General features: G+C 47.1%; 1 protein-coding gene across 1 annotated transcript in view; it reads right to left on the bottom strand.

Moving 5' to 3' along the window:
* LPP (LIM domain containing preferred translocation partner in lipoma) overlaps positions 1-18688 on the bottom strand; it is a 382758-nt gene that overhangs the window by 301900 nt on the left and 62170 nt on the right. The gene's annotated exons all lie outside the window — the stretch shown is intronic.

The raw sequence follows: 18688 nt of genomic DNA, 5'->3' as shown, positions 1-18688 counted from the left end.
TGAATCCCATCTCAGGTTTAAAGTACACAAAAGGGGGCTGTGGGGTCAGAATAGCCCCCCGCCTCCTGGCAACCCAACTACTGGCCATGCTTCCCCCTTTCCTGCTTTCTCACACTTGCAGAAAACATGGCTGGTAGAAAGCAAGGCTGGCTCACCCAACCCCTTTCTCCATGCTTTAAACGTTTGCCTAATCCACCATGCTTTGTTACATACTGGTTGGCCACAATGAAGATAATACCCTACTGGGGCGGGGGGTGGGGGGAGGGTTTGCCCCCACCAATGGACCAACACAGCTACCTGCAATTTTTGTTCATTGATGAGCCTCAATATAAGGTCTAGGCACTGTTCAAATGAAAGCTGAGGGTTTACACCAGGGGTGCAGAATCTCTGGCTCAGGGGACAAATCCAGCCCTCTGGGTTTTCTGAGATGGCCACACCCCCTTCCCTTGGCCACACCCCTTCCCCCGACTGCCAGTCATTTGTGGTGGTTTCCTGGCTTTTGTGCAGTTTTTCCCCCATGCTAAAAGTTTGAAATAACTCTCCTCAGGTTTAATTACTAGCAGTAAAAGCTAAAATGTCCTGGTATTCTTCTTCTTCTTCTTCTTCTTCTTCTTCTTATTATTATTATTATTATTATTATTATTATTATTATTATTTTGACCCTGCCCCTTTTGCCATCAGCCCCACCCACCACTGGAATGCAGGCCCCAATTGGTTTTCTGAAATTGAATTCAGTCTTGGGCTGAAAGAGATACAAGACTCCTGATTTACAGAGTACAACATTTGAAGCATGTGTGCCAAGATTATGGATGTGAGCAATATAAATTGCTGTCACACTTCAAAAAGAAGATGTCCAACCTAAAAGGGTTGTCGATTCCCAGCCAAATGCAATCCCTGAACACAGAGCCTAACTCCAATTTCTTTGAACAAAATATACAACATAAATTATTAAAACTGGGAAAACCCCTGCCTGAGACCCCAGAGGGCCCTTGCTGCCAGTCAGTGCCAACAATACTGAGCTAGATGGACCAAGGGCCTGGCTCAGTATAAAGCACCTTCCTATGTTCTTAAGATTAAAGGTGCCATGTGCCATAATCTGAGCCATGGCCCACCCCAAAAATCTAAATTCAGTACCAGCAATCCAACCCAGTATGTTGGACCATTTGCTTATCAAATTTGCAGATGATACAAAATTGGGCAAGATAGCTAATACCCTGCAAGACAGAAACAAAAAAAGTGATCTTGATAGACTGGTGCGCTGGGCAGAAAACAACAAAATGACATTTAATAAGGATAAATGCCAAGTTCTGCACCTAGGAAAAAGAAACCAAATGCACAGTTACAAGAGAGGCGATACTTGGCTCAACAATCCTACAAGCAAGAAGGATCTTGGAACTGTTGTCAATTACAAGCTGAACACAAGCCAACAATGTGATGTGGCTGCAAAACAGGCAAATACTATTTGGGGCTGCATTACTAGAAGTATAGCTTCCAAATCCCGGGAAGTACTAGTTCCCCTCTATTCAGCACTGGTTAGGCCTCATCTACAGTACTGTGTCCAGGTCTGGGCACCACACTTTAAGGAGGATGCAGACAAGCTGGAGAGGGTTCAGAGGAGGGCAACAGGGGACTGGAAACAAAGCCCTATGAGGAGAGACTGAAAGAACTGGGCATGTTTAGCCTTGAGAAGAGAAGACTGAGGGGAGACAGGACAGCGCTCTTCAAGTACTTGAAAGGTTGTCACAGAGAGGAAGGCCAGGATCCCTTCTCGATCATCCCAGAATGCAGGACACGGAATAATGGGCTCAAGTGACAGGAAGCCAGATTCTGGCTGAACATCAGGAAAAACTTCCTGACTGTCCGAGCAATACAACAATGGAACCAATGACCTGGGGAGGTGGTGGGCTCTCCAACACTGGAGGCCTTCAAGACGAGGCTGGACAGCCACCTGTCAGGGATGGTCTGACTTGGATTCCTGCACTGAGCAGGGGGTTGGACTCGATGGTCTTACAGGCCCCTTCCAACCCTACTGTTCTATGATTCTATGACCAATAAGTGACATCAGCCGAAACATCTTGGATGAGCAAGCATCACTTTCAGATCAAAGGTCTGTGTCTTACAGGCAAGCTTTAACTGCAGACCTCTCTTTTAAGAAACTAATGGCTGAAATCAAACTACACTCCGGCAAACTGAACGAGGTGGTCAGTATTGCTGGACCACACTTCCCGAAAGGCAAGATGTGGATCTTCTCCTGCAATGTGCGTCCCGGGAGAGTCCTGAGGGTGTCTGAGGCCAGGCTTTCTGGTCCACAATAGGGCAAGGGCGAGGCCCAATGGAGCTGGCCAGCTCCCCACTAGAACTTAGTGCGCATGCGCCCAAGAACCTGCTTCCCATAATCTTCTGCAATACTCGAGGCAGACACGTGCAGGTGCTTTAGCTAACACCACAAACGCGGAAACGCTTCCCTCAATAGGGAGACACAGTAAATGAAGGACTTAACTACAATTCATCCTAAACAGTTTGAACATTTTAAGTGATGGGTTTTTGTATCGATTATGAGGTATTTTGATTTTTTATTTCGTAAACCGCTTAGAGAGAGAGAGATTTTTAGAGATTTTTAGGTGCATGGCTGGCTGGCGGATGCTGGGAGTTGTAGTCCAACGCATCTGCAGGGCACCAGGTTGGGAAAGTCTGACTTTCAGTAGTTCTCCGGGGGTCTCACGCAGAGAAGGTTCTTTTCCCACTGCCTGCTGCCACCTGAATCCTTTAGCTGGAGATGCTAGGGGCCGAAGCCACAACAACTAGGTGCATGAAAACTAGGGCTGTGCAGGGGGCCCCCAATCACGCCTCGGGCAGATTCGGGGGGGCCCTGACCCACCTCTGCCCCAAACCTGATGCAGGTTCCCCCCATGCCCCCCCCCAGCTCCTTACCTGGGCCGCCTCCTCCGTTGCACCGCTTTCACCGCCGCCCACTGCTACTATCTTTGCCGCCTCCGCCACCTCCTGAGGCCTGGACGCGCAGTGACTCTTCTTCCAGGGAGTCGCCATTTTTAAAATGGCAACTTCTTGGAACTTCCAGGAGGTTGCCATTTTAAAAATGGCAACTCCCGGGAAGAAGAGTCACCGTGCGTCCAGGCCCCAGGAGGCGGCATGGCCGCAGAAGCAGAGGCGGTGCGGTGCAGCAGCAGCAGCAGAGGCAGTGGCGACGTGGCGGCAGAGAGGAGAAGGCAGCTCAGATAAGGACCTGGAGGCGCTGGGGGGGGGCTGGGCCGGGGGCTGAAGGGCACCGAGCCCCCGACCCGCTCCGGGCTGCTTCGTGCCCCCTCCGCTTCACCTCGGAGGGGTCAAAAAGTAGCCTGAAACAGCCCGCTTCGACTCAGGGTTCAGGCCTCGGGCCGAAGCGGTGCACAGCCCTAATGAAAACCATGTGCTCAGTCACCAACTATGGCCTCTCCCCCTAAATGAACGCGCGAAGCTGCCTCAAGGCGAAGTCAGACCCACTTCCAGAAAGGCCAGCAACATGTTTACTAGGGGCAGGCATGCTGAAACTCGATCCTGTTTTCCATGAACCGAACGGCCAAGCTCAAAGCGTCCCGGCGTCACAGGCCTCATGGCAAGCAAGCTGAGAAATGCCTTAGTGATCAGAGAGATGTTTGTATTTCCAAGGCATCCGCGCAGCAGACGAAAACTCCAGGCTTGCAATCCAGTCTACTCATCACTTGCTTTTTAACACAACAGAGTCCTCAAACATGCCTTCCCAGTCATCCCAGTGCTTCATATCCAAATAGCCTATGAAGAGGCATCCTCAAATGTGTACTGTGAGAAAGTCTCACAAACGTAGGGATCGAGTTTCTAGCTCTCTATCATCTGCCATTCGGGTTGGCCTAAAAAAAACTTTAAAACAGCAAGGGCGCAGGAGACATTCCCAGTGGATTGGGTCCATCCCCATACTTGTAAGTTGTTGTTTCCAATCCAGGTAAGGTGCTGTGGAAGAAATTCAATGGTGTTGAAAACAAATAGAACAGAATCTAACTTTCCCACACAGGCATTCTTTCTTGAATGCAGCTCTCTGGATTACTTATTTTCTTCTCTTTTTAGTCTCAAGAATTTGGGGGTGGGGGGAGGGAAGACAAAAATACTATCCAAACTGGATTTCCCATTGGCTCCCAGCCAGTTTTACTTTCAGCCTATTCACACTGATTTTTGGATCTCGATCTCAGAAAGACATTTCTGTTGCTCTTGGGTTTGTCTACACCAGCTCGTTCTTACAAAATGTAAACTGGGAGTCTAAATTTAAAATAACTGATGTCTCTTTCAAAGCTTGTTTAAATTGTAGAGATGGAGAATGTTCCACCCACCCACCCACCACACTGTAGTAAAATTATTAATTCCCACTCACCCATGCCAGTTCTGCATAAAGACATGGGTATTCTCTCTCTCTTCCCCAGAATAGGTGGGTCACACCACCAAATCCACTGTGATCTTCCAGCCAGGCTCTGACCCAACTCCTGTGCTCCATTACAATAGTGTACAATTGAGCGCTTATCTCCAGAGAGGCTGAGAAAACCATACATCTCAATGGACAATGCTGGAAATATGCATCTCTTAACACTGAGGAGGATGGGGGAGAAATTAGTTTAGTTTGCATGTTAATGCAAACGTACCTAATTTCGCACTTTTGAACCACTATGCAAACCAAAACCCAGTCATCCTACAAAATTCACACTTCTCCAAATTTTGCAAAAGAGCTTTGCAATCAAAGGCATATATTAGGGGAATGCATATATTTTTTGTAAACTGCCCAGACAACTTTGGCTATTGGGCAGTATAGAAATGTAATAAATTAATAAGTAAATAAATATTTGTGAAAATAATGTTGAAAACTGTATTACATTAGGAAAAATGCACGCAAAAATGTACATATTAGGCAAAATTAGAAAAATGCAGGTATCAGGAGAAATGCACATAAAATGCGTGCAACTTTTTATGTGAACATATGAAGAAAATATCTCAAAGTTTGGGATTAACCAAATTTAAGACTGGTAAAATGGGAAAGGAAGAGAAATTGAAACTGACAGTTTCATCCATCTCTACTTAACACACATTCTATTCAATGGCTGAGATCGAAAGATCATGCTGCACAAGGGGATGGAATTTCTGCTTGCCTTGTATAGGAAGGTCACCAACTGTCATCGCTTCTGAGTTCCCAACCCCCAGACCCAAAGCTGTTCCACATGACCCCTCACCCTCCATAACAAGTTGTGAGGGGGTTGTGCAAATGCTGCCTCCTCCCTAGTGCAAATGTAAGTAGCTTGGATCCATGCTATTAGTGGCAGAAATGGAACAATGTACAAGCACTTTGAATTTTAGCAATTAACGTATGGACAATCATTGAATATATGTTCTCCTTACTGATATTGGGCTATCTGAAAGATAACGTATCTAGTACAGTTTTAGAATGGGCTTGGACATTTATAAAAATGGAGATAGCCCTTAGAGGTTACTTGGTCTACCAAAAATAGAGATCTTATGGAAGCTCCAGAGTCAAGCAGAGATGGCAAAACTTGCGAAGTTCCTGAGAATTTGCAGCGGTCGGGCTAAGATAAATAATTTTGAAGACTAAATGGAAACTCTTCCTCAACTACTGGATCGGCTTCAGCAAACCAGAATTAACGTATTTGCTGTACCCAAAATAGACTGTCAACATGGCGATGCCTAGCCAGCTCAGAGGCACTGCACACCAGCTCCAACTTGATGAGCCCTCAGTCCAAGTGCAGGTGTACCCCAGAGTTGCTAGGACAGTACATGCTATTCTGGGATGTTTCCTCAGTTCCTGACCCTTGTGCTCACACGCTCCTCCCTCCAGTCCAAAGAGACCCTCCTTCTAGGTAAAGTTACCCAAGGGCTCCCAAAAAGCTGCAGGCGGCCCTGCAGTGGGAACTGGGGTGCTGGCATCCTACACATGCAGTGGTTGCACAGAAGAGATTTTTGGTAAGTGGGAGGAACAGGTCTGGGTGCAGCTCATCTCAAAAGTCAACTGAGCAGCACAGGATAGCGTGGAGTCAGAGGGCACTCCCAGGTGAGGCTTTGAGTGTGCAATTGCCCTGCCTCAGACATGGGATTTTACAGGGGGTCCAGATGACAACATCTTCCATTTGTAACACTCCCTTACTTTCCCTAACTGCTTAAAAATCCATTAAAGAGAGAAAGACGGAATAGCTGCCTCTTGATCAGTAGTGCTAGAAGCCCTCCGTCTGGAATCACTCAGTGTGGAGCAATAGGTATTATTCTTCATAAGAACATATGAGCTATGCTGGATCAGAGCACATTTTCATCTAATCCAGCATTCTTTCACACAGCAGCCAACCAGCTACCCATGGGAAACCCACAGGCAGGACAAGAGTGCAACAGCACCCTGCCTTCCATGTTCCTTGGCAACTGATGTACAGAGGCATACCACCTCTGATACAGGAGGTAGCATAGAACCATCAGGACTAGTAGCCATTGGTAGCCTTCTCCTCCATGAATTTGTCCAATCCCCTTTTAAAGCCATCCAAATTGGTGGCCATCACTACATCTTGTGGAAGTGAATTCCATAGTTTAACTATCTGCTGTGTGAAGAAGTCCTTCCTTTGATCTGTCCTGAATCTCCCACCCATCAGCTTACGGGAGGACCCCTTTGGGTTTCAGTAATATGAGAGAGGGGAAAAAATGTCTCCCTATCCACTTTCTCCATACCATGCACATTTTTGTACACCTCTATCATGTCTCCCCTTACCCTCCTTTTTTCCCCAAGCTAAACAATCTCAGCTGTTGTAACCTTTCCTCATAGAGGAGTTGCTCCAGCCCCTTGACAATTTTAATTGCCCTTTTCTGCACTTTTTCCAATTCTACAATGTCCTTTTTTAGGTGCGGTGGCCAGAATTGTACACAGTATTCCAAATGTGGTTGCACTGTAGATTTGTATAAGGGCAGTTTTATTTTCGATTCCTTTCCTAATTACACCTAACGTGGAATTTGCCTTTTTCACAGCTGTCACACACTAGCTCAACATTTTCATTGAGCTGTCCATCACAAACCCAAAATCTCTTTCTTAGTCACTGCTAGCTCAAATCCCATCAGTTTATACCTGAAGTTCAGATTTTTGCCCCAATGTGCATCACTTTACACTTGCTTACACTGAAAGCTGTGGCATATCTGAAATCTGAGAATACCACGTGCTCTGGGAAACTGGGATATTCTGTGGAAGTCCATCTACCATGAAAGAAACACACATTTATCCACATAGGAAGCCTCCTTATATGGGCATACCATGGGTCCCTCTCGCCATACACGTGCCACTCTGAGTGGCAGTTGTTCTGCAAGGTCTCCAGCAGAGAGGGGCTTTCTGAGATCTGCTGTCTGAGCTCCCATTAACTGACGGTGTCAGGGATCAAACCCAGGGCCTTGTGTGTGCAAAGCATGTGATGTGCTGCATCATTCAGGATGGTTAGCACATGTAAACAAATTAACTGAAATCCATTCAAAAGCACTTTTGGTGTCAGAAATGGCACTGCTATGTTTGTTGGCACATGGGGGCTATTTTTAAGGTTGCACGCAGTCATATTGCTTTTTGAGACTGGAGATCTGGCAAGCAAAAAAGCAACCAGAGCAGAAGTTGGGAAGGTGCAGAATGGCAGGAAGATTGGTAGATCCAGTTCAAAATATTGTAATATTTAGGAAGGGGAATTGGGTGCTGCTTTTGCAAATCCTTGTGATAAAAACTATGGGTTGGATCCAGACTTGGTTGCACTTAGAGCAGGCCCATTGAAATCAGTGGGACTTAAACTGATCACGATTAACCTAAGTCCCACTGATTTCAGTGAGTCTACTGTAGCTATGGCTAAGTCTGGATCCAACCTGCTGGATAGAATTGATAGATGCCTTTGAACGCCAGGTCTGGGGAACAACAGCGGGAGGGAGTTATTGCACTCCTGTCCTGTTTGTCGGCTTCCTATAGGTACCAGGTTGGTCACTGTGAGAAACAAGATGCTAGACTGGATGGGCCTTTGGTCTGATCCAGCAGGATTCTTAGCAGATAGATGAGATCAAGGGTGACAAACCTATTTCAGCCAAAGGGCCAAATTCAGTTTTGGATGAGCTCCTGGGGGATGTAGTCCAGTGGTAGGTAGGATGGAAGGCAAAGGAGCAGCGCCAAAATACCCACCACCACCACCACGACTCAAAAAAAAAAAAAGCCTGGCATGCTATAGCTGAACGCTTTGACTGCCAGTAACTAAGCCTTAAGAACAGTATTTCGTTCTTTTAGAATGGGGTGGCAGAGCGAAGAGCCAGGAAACCACCAAGCAATTGGCGCTCAGGAGAGAGGTGGTGGGGCCGGGGGCAGGGGGCACAGCCATCTGGGGAACCCTGGAGGGCCAGAGTAGAAGCCCAGCTGGGCTGGATTTGGCCCCCCAGGCCTTTGGTTTAACTCCCCTGGATTAGATACGTATAAAAAAGAAATTAAGCAGCAGGCAGAAGGGAAATCATGATAGAAAATGAGAGGCTGGTCTAGGAAAAGAGCCATCTTTTTACATTGCACAGGGTGGATTTGGTCTGCCTGTTGCAAACAGGTTCTGGGGCTAAGCTCCTGGTAAGCTGCAATGGGGGAGCCAGGCAACAGTGTGAACAAGGTCAGGTGCCTCTCTGGAGATGAGCTCCAAGCAAGGCACATGCTGGGAAAGACTATGTTCAAGTGTCAGCTCTCCCAGGGAGGAAGGGTCTCAGGTTACATTTACAAAGCTGAGCGGAAACCCCAGAGCCCATCCTGTTTACTGGCTGCGCCAACCGGCTGGCGAAACAGGCCCACGCCTCACTCAGGGGAGCAGGAGCCGAGCGGCGGAGCGGGTGCCGTCGCAATTACGTGTCCATCACATTATACGCCTGAGAGTGGAACACGACCCTGCCGCCACCGGCCTCATCTCCTAGCTCGACTCGTGCTGTCCCACAATGGACACATGGATGGGTGAATTACATCAGGGCCCCCAAGAAGCCAAGGGAATGTACAATATGTGCTGCAGGTTGTGCAGCTGCTGCCAGCCACCAAAGCAAAAACAGACGACTGGGAGCGGGAGCCCGGCCAGGTCTCAAGGGCCTCTTAGGTCGTCTCGCCTGTCTCTGCCTTAATTCATCTTATTCCAGTGCCCTGATGGTCAGGGTCTTCCTCTTTTTTCCTACTCACCCCCTGTGATTTTTACTGATGCCCAGACTCGGGCTATCATCCATGAAATGCTCACAGCGGAGTAGATCAGAGCTTCTCCAAAACTGAATTCTGCCCTTGGGCTGAAGGAAGTTCAGCAACCCTGGGCTAGATGGACAAAGGGTCTGACCTGGTATACGGCAGCTTCCCATGTTCAGATGGGAAGATGTGCCTGCAAATGAAGGTGCCACTCTGTCAAGTCAAGAGTGGGGATCACAAAAGCTGCCACTAAACTTCTATTTGCAAATGCCAACTGAGCTGTGAAATCTACATGATCCGTGGTCCAAACCATGTCATCGTAACTTGTAACCCATCTTGACCCCTCATAATTGCACACATGCATGCACACACACGGCCGCAGTGGCCACCCAGGTGCCCCCTGGAAACCTCCCAGATGAAACACCCCTAGGAACTACTGGGCCCCATGGAGGAAGAGAAACTGGTACCCATTTCTATTCTACTGTGGAGCCCAAAGCAGCTTGCGGGTTGTCAACTCCGAAGTGAAAAGCTAGTGGCACAATAAGCATCAAGATGATGCAACAGCCTGGGTGGCGGGGTGGGGGGGCAGGGAGAAGAAAAAAGAAAAGATGACATGACATGACAAATGTCATATGTCGCTTGAGCCTCTCCGTGTCTCTCTCCCTCTCGCTAATCTCTAAGGTTGCACTAAAAGCTCCCAGTACGTTCGTAGCACCTTCTGGTTGAAATTATTAGAGCCGAGGGAACACTAATGCGTCAAACGCTGATGCCCTGGAATGTGGTTATTTGAAGCAAGCCGTCTTTGGAAGAAAAGCCCATTTCTTAGTCCTCTCAAAACAAATCAATCCATCCCTCGAGTCTGAGAAGCCGGGCAGGGCTGCGTACGGCCCCTTCCCTCCACCTGCGCGCCACCTCTCCTGTCAGCGAAGCCAAGAGCGGTCCAGCCACCCCGCCACCCTGAGTCTGCATTTCCTTGTCTCCAAAGGCCCCTTAATGGTGTCCACTGAGATCAAAACCAGTTAAGCGGGAATTAGGAGGAAAGAAAAGACAGACAGCTGCTCCCCAACTGGAAGCACAAAATGTTTCTGGCAGGAGGAAATAATGTGCCTCGCTCATCTTGCCAGAAGATGTAAGTACCAAACAATCCAAGAGACACACATTCGGGAGTAACGGCGACGAGCAATCTCTCTCTCTCTCTCTCTCTCTCTCTCTCCTCCCTGCGCCTCTTTTCGTGGTCTCGGCCACGCCCCCTCTCTCGACAGCTTCTGTCACTGTGTGCTCTCAGCGAGATATTTTTAAATCTCTCGCCGCAGCTCATAACTGCGAGTGTATCAGCCAAAATACCTCCCACTGAGGGGAGTTATATATAGCTCTGCGCACAGCCAGAGAGCACAGATAAGATGTACAACATGCAGCCAATGCAGGTCATGTTGTACGAAGCTCAGGCAGAAGAACACCAGAAGTGTTCTGCTGGGTTCAGACCCAACGGCACACGGAATGCGGCATCCCTCTTCCGACAGGGGCAGGCCAGATGCCGCAGGGAAGTTGGCCGGCAGAGCGTCGAGGCGACATGTGTGCCTTCTGGACAGAAGGCAGAGAGGTGTTCTGCCAAAAGAGAGGGGCTGGGCTTCCACCTCTCGTGGCTGGCAGATGAAACTGCCTTCTACCCAGCCAGACCATTGATCCATCTAGCCCAGTACTGACTATTCTGAATGCCTGAGATCTCAGAGGGTATCTGCAAGGAAGGGGCTTTTCCCAGCCCCCCTACCCAACATCCTTCAAAGGGGCTGTATCTGGGGCCGTCGGCATGAAAATCACTACCAGTGAGCTATGGGTGCTTGACTCCCCATGGATGCAATTATGGGAAAGGGGGTGGACTGGGGGCAAACAGGGATATACCAGGGACAAAATGTGGCTCCCATAATGGCAAGGAGGAGCAACGGTCTACGAAAAGAGCCCTGCTTGGCTGGCAGAGGAAGCCTTCACTGAGGCAGAGAGGAGGGCATGCGCTAGGCCCAGCTAGTCCGTTGAGGGGGCAACAGAACAGAAGGGTCACGAAGCCTTCCTCACTGCGTATTTACGTAATGCTTCTTCAGTTCTTAAAGAAGTGCTTCCTTCATATAAGTTGACGTCAGTCACATTGTTTTAATTTAACAAAACAAAACAACACAAAATAAAAACCCTTGTAAGTTTAATGCACATGAGCATTCTTATGCCCAAGTGGAGGGCTAAGAGACAGTAACTTGCCCTGGGCAAGTGTTTGTCACAGTAACTCTTTTGCAATTGCAGGGAAGCCTGAGGCCCTCTGTGGCACAAGGCCTTTCAGGAAACTGTGTGGATACCAAGACACACACATGGGCTGGATGCGCCTGATCTGGTCTGATCTCAGAAGCTAAGCAGGACCAGCCCTTTAACTTTAAGCACTTCTTTAAGCAGGGTGGGAGACCGCCTGGGAATCAGGCTTCCTGCATCGAGCAGGGGGCTGGACTCGATGGTCTTGTAGGCCCCTTCCAACCCTATGGTTCTATGACACACACCCCGAGACGGATTTAATTCGAGAAAGATTGAAGGAAGTCAGAGTGTGTGTGTGTGCGCGCGCGTGCCCTCATGCACATGTGTGAACAAACCTCTGTCATAAAAGCATCAAAGGCAGACAGACAAAATGATGGAAAGAGATGCAGACTGTGGCAACCTTCTCCAACCTGGGACCAGGCAGGGGAAGCCTGTCCCATGGAGGTAAGTTGACAAGAACGTTAAGAGCCCTGCTGGACCAAAGGCCTCTCTAAGCCAGCATTGTGTTTTCACAGTGGCCAGCCAGGTGCCCATGGAAGCCCAAAAGCAAAACATGAGTGCCACAGCACCCTCCTACATAGTGGCTTCTGGTGCACTTATCTACTGAATAAGCAAACCCAGATTTTTTAAAAAAGCATATCCATGTGCGCTCTCCTTCTGGCAACATCCCAAGCTACATGCTCTCATCTTTGCAATGGATTAACTGTCTTATTTTTTTCAGACAGGGAAATGTTCACTCGAGGAAGCTCAAAAGAGCTTAAGGGTGAAAACAAGGAGCTCAGGTGGTTTTTGAGGAAATAAAAACATGCCGCAGTAGGGAAGGCAAAGAGACATGCAGGCTCCTAGATTTTAAATAATCCTTGCTTTCTAGATCTATTTATTAGTCTTGCTCAGAGTTTTGTTTTGGTTATACTGATTTTATTCTCCGATTCCTGTTCATACTTGTATTTTATTGTTTCGTTATTACAATAAACCACATATACATATGGATTTCATATAAATATTGTTAATATCAAAGCTATCAAAAGAAGTCCCAAGACATGGTCTGAAGGCACAGGAGGCAGCCCCCTTGCTGAAGCTAAGCAGGTCTGGGTCCGGTCAGTGCTCGGAGAGGAGACCACCTGGGAACCACATGCAGCCACCTTGAGTTCCACAAAGGAAGAAAGGTAGGATATAAATATAATAAATAAATAAACAAACAAACAAACACAACAGACCAAACACACTTCTGATACTCTCTCCCCATCACCACTTACAGACCTAGGGTGACTTAAAGAAAAAAGATTCTCAATGGGCTATTAGTCATTGTAGCTAAGTGGAATTCTCAGATTCAGAAGCAGTGAACCACTTCATATCAGATGTTAGAGGCAAGCAGCAGGAGAGACAGCGGATAAAAAATAATGAAAGCAAAATTTAAATGGTATTTCTTTGTTATTTTATCTGTTTGTTATTTTTGCAAATGTTTATCCCAGATTTCTATCTTAAGATAACAAAGATAGCTAAAAATCTAACATCAAAACAAACAGGGAAAACAGAAATCTCTTAACAATACATTATCCAAAATCAACGTTAAAACAACAACTATAAAAGCAAAAGTAAATGCTGACGGGATGGCAGCTGAAATACAACACAGACCAGCCAGAACATTCAGGGGCCTGCTGGATTAGATGCATCTTCAAAAAGGTGGCAAAAAACCAACAAAGAGGCTGCCCTACTGGGCAGGGATATCCACCGCCCGGCCCAGCCAGAGGGAAGCCTACCACCCAGCCAGGGCGCAGCTCCTCTCGCTAAAAGTGCTTCCAGAATTTAAGCAAGATGTTTTTAAAAAGTCAGTTATAGCAGACATCCTTTGAAACGTATTTAAGTTGAAATCTGAATTTAAAACGAAACATGTGAAGATGTAAACAATCGTGATCTCTTAAACCTGAATCCACTACCACCTAAGCCAGGGGTGTTGAACCTCAGGCTCGTGGGCCCAATCCGGCCAGCCTGCGGGCCCAATCCAGCCCCCCAGGCTTCCCCAGAAGGCCATGCCCCCTTCCCCTGGCCCCAGGCCTTCCCCCCAACCACTGATTGTTTGGTGGTGTCCTGGCTTTTGCACATTTTTCCCTTGCTCTAAAAGATTGAAATGCCTCTCCTATAGCTTGGTTACACACAGTAAGAGTTTTAAGTTAAAATATGCTGGTCTTTTGATATTCTGGGCCCACACTTTTTGCCCCACCCACCACTGGAATGTGGCCCCCAAGAGCTTCGCCAAAACTTCGGGCGGAAAGAAGTTTAACATCCCTGATCTAATCCAACACATTTAAAGGGTGATTTTCTATGAAAGAGACCAGATCAGAAGGGATACCATATTATGGATACCATACCTTTTGAGGGCAGGTATTATGGATACCACACAATAGGTCATGTTGTGCGTTGTATTTATTATTGGGCAAACTATGAGTATTAATGCTGCAAAGCTATACACACTTACCTGGGAGAAAACCCACTGAATAGTGTGTTCTTCCTTCCAAATAGATACACGTAAGATTGCATTCTGTCAAGGAAATGTCCATATTCTTTCAATCTCATGGAGCAATACTGCTCTGTTCATAATTACTAAGCCCTTGTCTTCGAAAAGTTCTGGGTGTTTAACCTTCAACTAACTGCTCGTGTTTAGTGTCCTTGTTTGCATAAAGAGCAAGATAGTACAAATCCTTAATTTCACAAGGCTCCCTTGTCTGTGGCTGCTTCCAGACAAGCATTAGTGTGGAATTACCATGGATGGCTCATTCACTCACATTTTACGTGAGATCCACTTGACGATGCTTGCTTTAAAGTAGCATTATAACATTGTAGGGGTGTAGAGCTTTACCCGTCTAGTTCTAATTAAAGAAAACATTTTAAAAAACCTTTCCAGTCATCATCATTAACCACTTGACTAAAATTGTGGTAACTGGAAAGGGCAGGGGGTCATTCTTTTTTTATTTATATATTGTTGTTGTTGTTGTTCTTGTTCAGTCGTGTCCGACTCTTCGTGACCCCATGGACCATAGCACGCCAGGCCTTCCTGTCCTCCACTCTCTCCCGGAGTGTGCTCAAGTTCATATTCATTGCATCCGTGATGCTATCCAGCCATCTCATCCTCTGCCGTCCCCTTCTCCTTTTGCCTGCAATCTTTCCCAGCATCAGGGTCTTTTCCAGGGAGAAAAAGGGCCACCTTCGCATTAGGTGGCCAAAATATCTGAGCTTCAGTTTCAGGATCTGTCCTTCCAATGAGCAGTCAGGGTTGATTTCCTTTAGGATGGACTGATTTGACCTCCTTGCAGTCCAGGGGACTCGTAAGAGTCTTCTCCAGCACCACAGTTCAAACGCATCAATTCTTCGGCGCTCAGCTTTCCTTATAGTCCAGCTCCCACAGCCATACGTTGCTACTGGGAAAACCATAGCTTTGATTATATGAACCTTTGTCGGCAAGCTGATGTCTCTGCTTCTTACTATGCTGTCTAGGTTTGCCATAGCTTTCCTCCCAAGGAGCAAGCGTCTTTTCATTTCATGGCTACAGTCACCGTCTGCGGTGATCTTGGAGCCCAAGAAAATAAAGTCTGTCACTGCTTCCATTTCTTCCCCTTCTATATGCCAGGAAGTGATGGGGCCAGATGCCATGATCTTCGTTGTTTTAATCTTGAGTTTCAAACCAGCTTTTGCACTCTCCAATTTCACCCCTCAACAAGAGGCTCTTTAGATCCTCTTTGCTTTCTGCCATTAGGGTGGTATCGTCTGCGTATCTGAGGTTGTTGATAATTCTCCCGGCAATCTTAATTCCGACCTGTGATTCATCCAGCCCGGCGTTTCTCATGATGTACTCTGCGTATCAGTTAAATAAGCAAGGCGACAATATACAGCCTTGTCATACTCCTTTCCCAATTTTGAACCAATCAGTTGTTCCATGTCCGCTTCTTACTGTTGCTTCTTGACCCTCGTACAGGTTTCTCAGGAGACAGGTAAGGTGGTCTGGTACACCCATCACTTTAAGAATTTGCCAGGGTTTGTTGTGATCCACACAATCAAACGCTTTAGCATAGTCAGTAAAGCAGAAATAGACGTTTTTCTGGAATTCTCTTGCTTTCTCCATGATCCAGCGAATGTTGGCGATTTGATCTCTAGTTCCTCTTAGGGGTGCACGAAAGTCCCTTACCTGTCCTCGAAGCTTTTCGCGGTGGGGGGGAGGCGCTTCGCTGCTCCCCCCGCAAAGTTCAGGCCGGGGGGGGAGGGTTCCCGCCTCGCCCGGCCGAAATTCAGGCCGGGTAGAAGGCGCCTCGCCCAGCCGCGAACTAAAAAGTAAAAAAAAAAAAAAACGCCCCCGTGATAGGCTACGTGACGATTAACGTAGCCTATCACGGCTAGATCTGCAAAGTCAGCCGTGATAGGCTATGTAAATCGTCACGCTATTTGTGTTGCCCTTATTTTCGCCGTAGTCTACGTAAAGATTTACGTAGACTACAGCGACCAAATAAGGAACGCGAATGGCCGCTCCCTATGGGGGCCGCCATTATCCGTACGCGCTTTTTTTTTTTTTTTTAAAGTCACCCGTGATAGGCTACATGACGATTTACGTAGCGTATCACGGCTGACTTTGCAAATCTAGCCGTGATAGGCTACATTAATCATCACGTAGCCTATCACGGGGGCGTTTTTTTTTTCTTTTATTGGAATGGCGGCGGCGGCGGCAGCCGGTCGAAAGACGGGCTGCCGCTCCCGCCCCGGACGAAGACCCGCCGAACCGCCGGCCGGACCCGCCGCCGGGAGGGACATTCGCCAAAGGTAAGTCCCGTCCCGGGGGGGTGTGCGGGGGGCGGGGGGGTGCGGAGAATTTCTCCCCGAAACTTGTTCGGGGGGCCGAACACGTTGGCGCTCGGCCCCCCGAAGTTTGGGGGAGAAATTCTCCACCAACCCTAGTTCCTCTGCCTCTTTGAAACCCAGCTTGTACTTCCGGTAGTTCTCGGTTCACATACTGCTGAAGCCTAACTTGTAGGATTTTGAGCATCACCTTGCTGGCATGTGAACTTGTGAGCACGGTAGCTTGAACACTCTTTGGCATTGCCCTTCTTTGGAACTGGAATGTAAACTGACCTTTTCCAGTCTTGTGGCCACTGTTGAGTGTTCCAAATTTGTTGGCATACTGAGTGCAGCACTTTAACAGCATCATCTTTTAGGATCTTAAATAGCTCAGCTGGAATACTGTCATCTCCGCTAGCTTTGTTGTTAGTCATGCTTCCTAAGGCCCACTTGACTTCACTCTTGAGGATGTCCGGCTCAAGTTCAGTGACCGCAGTATCATGGCTATCAGGGACATTCAGATCTTTCCTGTATAGTTCTTCTGTGTATTCTTGCCACCTCTTCTTAATCTCATCTGCTTCTGTTAGGTCCCTGCCTTCTTTGTCCTTTATCATGCCCGTCTTTGCACAAACGTTTTCCTCGATTTCTTTGCATTGTTCATTTAAGAAGGCCTTCTTGTCCCTCCTTGCTATTCTCTGGAAATCTGCATTCAGTTGGGTATATCTTCCCCTTTCTCCCTTGCTTTTCGTTTCCTTCTTTCCTCAGCTACTTGGAAAGCCTCATCAGACAGCCACTTTGCTTTCTTGCATTTCTTTTTCTTTGGGATGGATTGAGTTGCTGCCTCCTGAACAATGTTACAGACCTCCGTCCATAGTTCCTCAGGCACTCTGTCTGCCAGGTCTAATCCCTTAAATCTATTCCTCACCTCCACTGTATATTCATAAGGGTCATACCTGAATGGTTTAGTGGTTTTCCCTACGTTCTTCAATTTAAGCCGAAATTTTGTGATAAGAAGCTCATGATCTGAGCCACAGTCAGCTCCAGGTCTTGTTTTGACTGACTGTGTGGAGCTTCTCCATCTTTGGCTGCAAAGGACATAATCAATCTGATTTCGATATTGACCATCTGGTGATGTCCATGTGTAGAGTCGCCTCTTGTGCTGTTGGAAAAGAGTGTTTGCTATGATCAGCGTGTTCTCTTGGCAAAACTCTATTAGCCTTTGTCCTGCTTCATTTTGTACACCAAGGCCGTGCTTGCCTGTTATCCCGGTGATTTCTTGACTTCCTACTTTAGCATTCCAATCCCCTATGATGAAGAGGACATCTTTTTTGGTGTTAATTCTAGAAGGTGTTGTAGGTCTTCATAGAACCGATCAACCTCAGCTTCTTCGGCCTCAGTGGTTGGGGCATAGACTTGAATTACTGTGATGCTGAATGGTTTGCCTTGGATTCGTACTGAGATCATTCTGTCGTTTTTGAGATTGTACCCCAGTACTGCTTTTCCCACCCTTTTACTGACTATGAGTGCTACTCCATTTCTTCTAAGGGATTCGTGCCCACAGTAGTAGATATAATGGCCACCTGACTTAAATTCACCCATGCCTGTCCATTTTAGTTCGCTGATTCCCGAAGACGTCGATGGTCAATCAGCATTCTAAAAGCACTATACAGCACTATTTTAAAAAACTTTCTCCTCACCATGCTAAAATAGTGATGACTGGAAAGGAGAGAGAGAGACTGGAGAGAGGGAGAGAGAGTTACAGGGGTGTTGTGCTGTAACACATTTTCATTTAAATGGTATTTTACCATTATGAATTTTAAAGTATAGCCAGAAGTGTTTTAGCGTGACTTGAACGATCCATTTTACAGAACCAAGTGATCCCACTGCAAAGGATTTGCAATGGGTTTCAAAACCACGCCACTTAAAAACGATGGGAAAGCAGCACAGGAGCCACTGGTGTGGACAAAACACAGTGCAAATACACAAAGAAAATGCAAAACACCGTCGAAGGCTGTGGAAAGCCGACTGCAATTCCACTTGTGTAGCTTCCAGCAGACGAGCAATGATTTCTTGGTGCTAGGAGCTGTCTGCCTAGACACATCCTCTAAGGAGCTATAAACTGTGTAGAGCAAAAGGCCTGCAGGCTGCATATCCAAAGGTTTGGGATAATGCTCTTTGGTAGTATACAGGGTCTCTCTTAAGCTGAAAGCTGACATGCTTAATTCCTGTGGTAGCCCATGTATATGTACACTTGTTCAGGAACTATAAGACTTAGAAAACTGGAAATTTGATTTAAATCTGTTATTAAACCAGCCATTTTGTCTGCTGAGTTAAATCAATTTGGCCACAGGAGAGAAT

Source organism: Heloderma suspectum, chromosome 3, assembly GCF_057233095.1.
Source record: "Heloderma suspectum isolate Gila_16-S chromosome 3, 16-S_ref, whole genome shotgun sequence".
Taxonomy (NCBI): Eukaryota; Metazoa; Chordata; class Lepidosauria; order Squamata; family Helodermatidae; genus Heloderma; species Heloderma suspectum.
Note: the sequence above shows the minus strand (reverse complement) of the source record. Positions and strands in the feature narration are given on the sequence as shown.